Source organism: Seriola lalandi, unplaced genomic scaffold, assembly GCF_002814215.2.
Source record: "Seriola lalandi dorsalis isolate HSWRI2012SDOR001 ecotype SW California unplaced genomic scaffold, Sedor1 jcf7180002054883, whole genome shotgun sequence".
NCBI lineage: Eukaryota > Metazoa > Chordata > Actinopteri > Carangiformes > Carangidae > Seriola > Seriola lalandi.
In genome coordinates this window covers 4,487,950-4,498,066 of record NW_019525658.1, presented here as the reverse complement: position 1 = coordinate 4,498,066, position 10,117 = coordinate 4,487,950, and positions in this window count along the sequence as shown.

Below are 10,117 nucleotides of genomic sequence, written 5' to 3'. Positions count from 1 at the left end.
TAGGCCTTCAGTGTAATTTTGAATATGTCAGAACTGAGCAACAATCATGTTGCAGCTACAGTGCTACCTTACATTTACCTTTACCAGCATTCAACAGGTTCTTTTTCTATATCTGTCAAATGAAATGTAATGACAGTGGAATTAGTCCAATCTATATGCCATATCTTTTAGATCTTCCTTACATCTCCAACAAAATTAATTGACATATCATCAGTTTAAGTGGAAATCTGCAGATCTGATGTTCATAATTGAGCTTACGATGTTGTCTCTTTCAGGACTATGAGAGTACATTGATGAATATTATGTTCTGCATTTTGAATAGGGAATTTGAATATGTGTTAAAAATAGAGAGAATAGATAGAATAGAAAGGTGAAATGACAACAATAAAAAACAATAGTTGCTCACCAGATGGCAGTAACAAATAAGGCATTGCTCCATTGGTTTGCCATTTGTCTGTCTGTCTGTTGCATTTTTTTTTCTTTTTGATATTACCTCTTCTCAGACTTTGCCTTCTACATTTCATTTCGCCTCCTGGCTGTCTGGCTTATCACTGTGTCTGAGTTGTGATCATGTCGGCTTTGTTTCAGACGAGACAGAGCAGAGACCAGAACGATTCAGCCAATAAACCCAGATGAAGCCTGCCAAACTTTTCATTATTTTTTTTACTATGTGTTTTCACAAACAAGTTTTCAACTTTTCTAAGGAGAAGATTTGGATGTTTTTGGGTCTAAATTTCTGAGCTGTTTCTTTAGGATGACTGTCTCGCACAATGATCCTCCTCGATTTACAAATCTTTTCAGAACTCATAGAACCATTCTTCATTAGCATAAAGTCATTTATACAAGTTTCAAGTCACTCAAAATTTCAATTTCAGTCCAAGTGAAAAAGTAAAAAAAGCAATTTACATATCATTTTACATTTCATCAGTCTAGAAAATAACGAATGTTCATATAATGCTAATCAGAAAGTAAAAATAAGTAAATGTCTTTATATTACATTTCTTTTGTCATCACATACTGTATATCACATATAGTTTTTGTTAACAGAGACTTCATACTAATTAGATTGTATGTGCATCATCAACTGTACCACCCTTTACTGCCATATATGCAAAATGCTTGATTTTTGTCATTTTAATAGGAATATTGAAATACTGAGAAAAAAATATAGATTGTTTGCTTTTTTTTTCTTACCCACCCAGGTGTCAGTATTTTTTCAGCCCTGACTAGCGTCTTCTCTCAGGCTGGAGCTACAACTTCTGCCTATCAGAGGATCAGGCCTGTACCTGGCCTAAGAGTGAGGTGAGGCAGCCTGGACAGTTAGAGGAGATACTGCTCACAGAGATTTAAGTGAGTGACTAACTGAAACTGTAAAAGTGACAGGAACAAAAATATAATTGAGAAAAATGAGGGGGATGTCTCTCTCACCCCATCCCCTGTGGAAATGATGCCCTTGCTTGTCAAACACAAACTGAAGCTTAGATAACTTATTTTATTTCACTCTAACTCTCCACAAAACACAGTATAACACCACAGAGTGAGAGATTCACGTGAACACTTTGACTCCACTCTAGTGCTGAAGCTCTTGAGACTTACAGTATGTATGTGTATGATGGAAAAACCCAAATATCATCTGACTCATCTGACACGTGTGTAAACTATTCTCTTTATACAGTATATCCTGACAGACATGAGCACAAACATATGTCTTTCTTGTGTGCAGTTAATGTAGAGATTTCTAAAAATATCACACTATTAATCTTCTGGTGGAAAAATGTTGCAGCCTTTGGTTCAACTAAAACACAGACAGACCCCAGAGTACATTTGTGTGTGTGTGTGTGTGTGTGTGTGTGTGTGTGTGTGTGTGTGTGTGTGTGTGTGCTGTGAAATCTGCACTCCCTCCAAAGAGAAGCACTCCAGTGTGATATATGGTTATGGCATTAACGCTGAAATTACAGTGTGTGTGTGTATTATGTGCGTGAACTATATTTAAACCACATATACATAATCACACACACACACACACACACACACACACATTCATGTAAACATGCAGCAGTGCCTAACAAATGAAAGGCATTTATCTCTCCAACAGAAGCTATAGCTTGGTTTAACTATAGCCAAGGCCATTTGATTGATTTTTCCTGCCAGGTCATTGATGGGAGATGATGAGGATTATTAAATGACTCCATTTTTCTTTGCCCTCTCCGTGCTTCAAAGTGATCCTAATTCATTTTATTGCATAGCTGTCAGCGACAAACATTTCTCGCTGAAGTTATTTTAAAGATGCACCTTGGTCAGGCTTGGTCACTGACCGTGTGCTCAGGTTAGCTCAGGGTTAAAAGGCTCTTAAATTTCAGCACTTTAAAACGTTATGCGTTGCTAGGAAAGCTTATACTGGATTGTTTTGTTAACTTACGTATACGAGACAAGTCAATGAGAGATATACTGTAAGCTATAGGTCTAATGCTTTTAATGAAATTACAAAGCAGAGGAGTGCTGTGAATGGGCAGACAGGGTTGTTAAAACCAGACCAGACTGACGCAGTGGACAAATAGAATATAGTGTTGGCCATTTGTTTTGACATGCTGGGAACGTCAGGTGGGCCAGGGGCAGGAAGGAGGCGTGTCATACTAAATAAGATAATAAAGTCAAATGGAAATTCAGAATATATTGTCATTTAACAGCTGAAACAACCCCCCAGGTGGCTGTATTGGATGTCCTTGGCTTTGTCGCAGTAACAGCCTCAAGCACTTCTAAAAGTAAACCTTGATGTCTGAACTAAAATAATACAAAAATGTAATCAGTATGCTGTTTTCTGACCAGGAATTGACAACTTCGCCCTGACCTTTGTTGACCTGGTACATTGATTTTCATACCGGACTCTCTTCTGTCTTCTGGCTGCTCTCAGAATTTTTTTTTAGTCCTTATAGTTCAGAAAAATTTCATGAGCACCGGGCTGGGCACTGAAGACTGGCTCAGGTGAACTTGGCCTATCCGGTGAACACGCTCGATGACTGGGGTGGGGGTGAGAGCATCACCCAAAAAGCTGCATGTCTGGACTCTCGGCTCTTTCAGGGAGACAGACTAGTCTCAGGTTAGAGCGCCTTCCTCGGTTGTCTTGGTCTTGAAACTTGTTGCTTAGTATCTCAATTGCTCCATCCAGGCATTGGTATTAGCTTCACTCTGGTCTTCATTAGCAACATTGCTACCCTTGGTAATGGTGTTGTTAGTCTTGTTATCTTGTACCAGTGGTTGGGACGGTTAGGTTTAGAGTTTTTTGGTGGCATACAGAGTCTTTTTTCTGAGACTTAAAGATAAAGTTATTCGAGCTGTCACTTGTTTTTCTCGAGTTTTTTCAGAAAGTTACAGATGAACCAAGTTACTGCGACTTGTCAGCGGCACGCCATAACTGGAAGTTACCCTAAGTACATTGGATTGAGATTTGGTAATGTTGTTTACTTCTTACTGGTTATCTCTCATGCCTTAGTATGAAGTCAGCCACCACTGTCCCATAAACACATCTAATCGAAGAGACAACAATTACTGACTAAAAAACCCATATATGTGAATGTGAGCAATGTGAATGTCGTCTGTTTCCACTTGTCAGTCCTGGGATTGACTGGTGACCTGTCCAGGGTGTACCCTGCCTCTCACCCAGTGTCTGCTGGGATTGGCTCCAGCCCCACTGTGAACCTCAAGGGTAACTGCATGGGTACAACTAATTGATGGATGGAGAGAGATGCATATTTACTTCATATATGTTACCTCTCACACTTCAGAAATGTAAAGTCAATGCCATGGCAGAAAAGATGTTTACTATGCAAACTGTACTGTGTCTAACGGGGCTAATGTCTAGTAGTCTCTCATTTTGGTCACTACAGACTCCTCATCTGAGTCTGGGTCTGACTGAGTCTCTGATGTTTCCTCCTCTAACCATCTTGATTCTCTCTCCTCTTCCACCTGTAAACCTAGTGCGAGCAGCGGTGGTGGGCGGGGCACCGGGCCTGATCCAGAATTTCTCAATGAGTAAGTTAGTGTAGATGTGCTTTCAGCCTCAGATTTCCTTTTTTTTCACTTTCATTGTTGGAAAACCATGTTTAACAAAATGTGAATTATATAATTATATAAATATATTTTACATAGTTTTAAACATGTCTGGAGAGGAACTTCACCTATGGACATTCAGGTTAAAGGTTTCATACTTTTCATCTGTTCAACAGTTGGTGATGATAATGCATTAAGAAATATTAACTAACTCACATGGCGACGCTGACAAAACTGTGTCTGATTATATGAAAACTGCACAGAGCGCCTTTAATAGATGAAACTTGAAGAGAGAGAAAACGGTGTCTTTGAAGCATGATGCCTTCTTGCTATTTCCCATTTGGAGGTGTGATGTACGTACAGTGGAGGCTGAGGGCTGATACCTCTGGGAAAGCTGCTAGATTCTCTGACCTCCACTGTGTTTGTGTCTTATAGTTTGTGAATGTTTCATCTTTAACAGCTGAGGCCTGGAATTGTCAAAGAGCCAGCTGAGGAAGGTCGGTTGAGCAGGAGAAATGGAATCATGTGACGGAGAAAATACATTTTTTTAAGACCACGTGTCCGTCTCTCTGTCTCTGCTTGTGTGTCTTTCATCATACACACTCACAGAAATACACATGCATACACAGAGACACACAGATGTGCAGTGACACATACACACAAGGACTCAGATGTGAGCAGATGCACATTCACACAAAATGTGCAAAATATTTCCACATTAGTATTTATGCAGTGTTTACTTGGGAAGCAGCTTTAATCCATAAAAATCAAATCGCTTTTACCTAATTCATAAAATCCTTTCAAATATTGAGCTGTATATTGAGGGGAAGTTGAAGACGGATCAAGCACACTCTGTAATGGCACCGTAGAGTCCCATCTCCTACATCTGAATAACCCCACAGCGATTCCATGAATACTGATGGCTCATATCAGGAAAGCAGGTGGCTGCAGTTGAAAAATATTGATTTGATTTCTCGATTTGCTGATTAGAGGTAAAAATTGTGATTAGCAAGACTGACATGAGCTTATTTACTGTCCGTCCTTTATGGAGTCACCCGCAGCAGATCACATGGAAAATCTGACTGTCAGCATTGTCGATTTTTATGACAGCCAGCGTCTGTGTGCGTCAAGACTTTTCTCCTGCGATATCTGAGAAAGCACATGCTATTATTAGCATATTATAAGCACCTACATGTGGGAAAACGCCTCAAGCGTAAAATAAAATAAAATATAAAGGTAAATGACATCTCCTATAGAAGTTTTAGTTCCCAGGCAACAGAAGGAGATGAATGAAGGCCATCCCCATTTTCTTGAATGTGTGGGATAGGCCAGTGATGGAGCATCTTCAATTTCACATCAGAGGCGGAAGGCGAGAGATAAAGAGGAGCCCTATAGCCACTATATCCTTGGATGTAATGATGCAGAGAAAGAGAGAGAGAGAACAACAGGTTTGTATGCAACCTGTCACGACAGGAAGCCGTTAAAAACCTGCTCGGGATGTTTATGCTATTCATCTTCCGCTACATAAATTGTCCCTGAGGAAAGAAGCCGCCCTGTGGTGCAGTCCTTTTATTTAAAAGATCACACAAAATAGCTGTTCCTTCCTGTGATTAAGACAAACATGCATTACATTGATCAGGTGTGACTGCATCTCCCAGCATGCTCTTTCACATGCCGATATAGTGTGCTAATCTTCTGGCCTCTGTGGGGAGCAGGCATTGGCATCATCATGGCAAATAAGACTGTGGGGAGAGAGAGAACAGACGAGCGAACAGAGAGAAGGCGAGCGACATTACGGCAGCAGCCATGAGGGAAAAACTGAAAAAGACTGAATGACAATATTCAGCGAAGCGAAGATGCCAATCAGGAGCAGTCCACGCTTGTCGTGTGCTTGTTATCACTGTGAGAGGGTTATACGTTCAAGAAAACATCTTTGTTTGTGGTTTGATTTAGCCACACTCTGCAAAGGAGGGCACCTTGATGGTGACATGGGAGTTTCAGTCAATTTGAAAAATCTCAAACAGTACTCTTGTTAGTCGCGCTTGGCTTCGTCTAGGGGAAAGATGAATTTTATTTTCACATGCGTGCAAACTTCAATAGACAGGCTTTAAGTTGGATTAAAAAAAAGCCTGTGGCAACGCATTGTCATTCATGATTGTATCTGGTGTTTGTACTTGCACAGCTCCGAAGAAGATGACAAGAGCCGAGCAGAATAAACCAATGTGACCATCACTGTCACATCTCTTTCTATATAAGTAATATCTCTGGACACAAAATTAACTGGGAAAAATCTAAATTAATGCCACTGAGTGAATTAAGTGGTCAAACAGCTTCTTTTAGTATTCCTGTTGTTCACAATTCTAAATACTCAGGGGTCTTTATCTAACCTTCCCGTCACACCTTAACACAAAACAACGATTATGAAGTCGTATACAATGTACAGTTGATGGAGATTTAAAGAGATGGGGCACGCTCCCTACCTCCTCTCAGTCTAGACTTCCAGTCATTAAGATGAAATGTGTTGCTTCATTTAAATTTGATCAGCTCAGTGATACTTCCAGCCTCACAGGATGGCTACTGGAAGAAGTTGCATTCTGTTAACAGCACTTTTTTAAGGAGCAAGAAAAAAAACCCCAACAGAATCAAAGTTATTACCTTGGAAAGGCATAAATTATCAGGAGGTGTAAACTTGCCTTATTTTGAAGGGCGAGTCCCTCTAGGACAAACACTGACAAGACAATCTGCTCACAGACAACGTCCTTTGTTGTGTCGAGTGCTCACACACACTTTCAACATAAATGTGCAACCCTCGATAGTGGCACTTTTCTTTACATGGTTTGGCGTGGTTAATACATTTTGACAAATCTCTCCATATTATAATGTCCACTATTATTGGGATCACTCATGGTGTTTGCTATTACTTAATGACACCTCCTCTGTGGAACTAACCACAAATGATAGGTCTCTCCTGTGAGCTGGTCTCACAGCTCCTAAAAGGTTTGGTAGCTCGTCACTGGAAACCGCTACATACGCTCTCGGTGAGGGAAGGGATTTCTAGCTTTCCATAGCTCAATTTACATTTAATCAAAACACAATATATTATTTGCTGGTTGAAGCTATTAGAGAAAATTAGTGTTTAATTATGAATATGTGTGGTTAACCGTCATCTTTTGATATGTTTTCATGGATTTTTAATTTCCATGGGATTCCTGGGTAGGATAGGTGGGTTGGGAAATAGAACTTTGGGGGTGTGGTCTGCAGTGCTGAACATTTCTGGATGGTCGAGTACTTGCTGCATTTTTATTTCACCTGGCATGTTTACATGTTTTACAGCTTGATAAAACAACTTCCTCAGGTTTCTCTGTAAAAAACAATAAATAATTTTCAATTTTCTTTCTGAACAGAAAATCAGGGCTGAAGTGTGAACTGCAGTGTGTCATGATGATTTCTTCCCTCTCAATGTGCCAACACATTCCCTGTCTACTCATCACATAGCTACGTGGCTCGTTCCTGGCTCAGTATGTTCATCATGTTCTGTTCATGTCGGCCGCATCTGCAGTTCTCAGCTTTACATGTTTTGAACTGCTGGAGGCATAAAATAAACAGAACAGAACTTGTCATTGAAGATGGATATATGATATATACATACAGTATTTGAGTATTATGTTGTGATCAGTTATAATCATTACCTCAATTTTTCACTAACTCACAGTTTGAAAAAAAAATCAGGTCAGAAATTTGTATGTGTAATGTGTCATCCTGCTTAGTTTAATTATTCCCAATGCTTTTTTTTTTTTTTTTTTTTTAAACCTACACTGTGATGAATGGCTCATTTAGTTCCCTTCATAAAAAACACAGATCATGTGTCATACTTTGAATATGCTCTGTGTTTAAATTGGTCAGATGTTGATAATTACACTCCACTACATGCAGGATTAATTGAGGTGTTTGAGGGGTTTGCATGGTGGGAGGAAAAAAAAATATTATGCATCTTTAGTTCTCTATGCTAGAATCAGGGTGCAATTTATGTCAATCATTTATTCCCAATTGATTGTGAGGCTGAGTAGCAATGAAGACACTTGTAGAACTGCACCATACTTGCAGCTAACGCCTTCACCATGTTGATGTGCTTGCTTATCTTTCCAGTCTTTGCTGAAGGGACAATTTCCAATGCTGTTTGATTGCAGACGGGGGTATACATTGGTACATTTGGGGAGGAAGTGATATTACACCTTACAAATCAAGTGAGAACAATCATCATGTGCCTGACAGGCCGGCCTTCACACTGCCAGGCCAGTCAGCTGCCTAACAGGCTTTCAGAGGGCAGTGGCAGCATCAGTGTTGTGCCAGTTCACGCTTATAAATAACTAGTTCAAAGATCAGATCATACAGATGAAAATGAACTAGTTAATGTTCATAGTTCATTAAAAAAATTCACAGTTCTAAAAATGAACTAGTTCAAATTCATTTGTTCTGTTTTTTTAAATAAATAGGCTGATATTCTTTTTCAATAGAACCTCCTTCTACCCATCCATCGCCCCAAATCATTGCCACTCCCAAACTAAATGATTTATTGTATACCACTGAAGAATCACAGATATTAGTTAGATTTAAAATCTGTATATGAATATAATCCTTCACTAAAGTCTTCACTTGTTTGTTCATAAAACTGCTTCAAATGCTCAAACAAACTGGCTTCTGCAGTAGTAGATGCGTCTGTGCCATGGATGTCTTACCATCTGTACTGCTAGCACCGGCCATGCTGGGCCGTGTCTATGGAGACATCATGCGACGTGCCGTAAAACTGCCATAAAACGTGACAATCTTCTCACAGAAAACGCGTTCACTCTTGCCACTCACGTTCACATTCATCATTTGTAAACTGATTCGTTCAGTTCAGCGTTCACAAAAAATATGAACGTATTCAAAGAACGCCACTCATTGAAGGCATTCATGCACAGCACTGGGCAGCATCATAAAAAAATCAAGACAAAATCAGTGGTGTTGAGAAAGGTGGAGTGATTACAGCTTGAAGTGAGTGAATGTGCAAATGAGTGACCTTTATATTTCTATATTAGGGCATAACTCTTGTATCACGTTTGTCAGTGGATAACCGGGGGGCTGAAGGAAGATGATTTTATCAGGAGCCCCGCGCAACAACACATTCAGTCTGCAAGTTAGGTTATACATGAAAATGTGTCGGGGAAAATCTGAAGGAGTGAGGTTAAAGGCCAAGGCTGTCTTGTTCTGCCCTGAAGGGACTCTTGTTTTTGGAATTTGTTTGGATCTTTGTTTACTTCCTGTTTTATTTTGAAATCATTTACCTTGTGAAATTATTTACCTTGTGTGTCTCCTGGGTGTTTTACTTCTTGTCTAAGTCCAGTCTCCCTCCAGTGTGATTGTTTATCCCGGCTTAATGTGTTACACCTGTGTCTCCCCCTGTGTGTATTTAGTCTCTGTGCTCCCTGTTGTCTTTCAATACGACCACATTACCACATTTTCATTTTAAACGCATCTCTTTTGCTATGTTTTCACCTCACGTCCACACTACTCTGGAGTTTTCGAGCACGAAAAACGGAGACAACATGAATAACGATTTACAAGCGTTACTGACCTTGTTATATTTACTTGCAACTGTTGTGCAGTTAAATTCTGACTTAAATGCTACAACTGCCTTTGCTGTTTGCTTGTTTGTAGTATTTTGTGCGATTAGTCAACTGCAGAGTAGACAATCTGCTTCCTGTTTATATACCGACTTTAGTGCATGCTGCACGTATGTATAGGTATAGGTATGTTTGTCTGGACAGAAATTGTTTTCGTTTTTAAAACGCCATTTTAAAATTAAAGTGTAGTAGTGTGGACGTAGCCTTAGTCTCTATGCTCCTTGTTGTCTTTGTCAGTTCTTCTGTTTCCTCGAACGTCCATGTTAGTTCCTGATATTTGACTTTTACTTAAGCCGCATGGTGTCTAGCTGAGCTGATAGTTCAGTTTGATGTGCTAAGGTTGTAAGGTAGCTATTTTAAAGACTTATGTCACCACTCTAATGGAATGAAGGTTTTAAAAGGTTTGT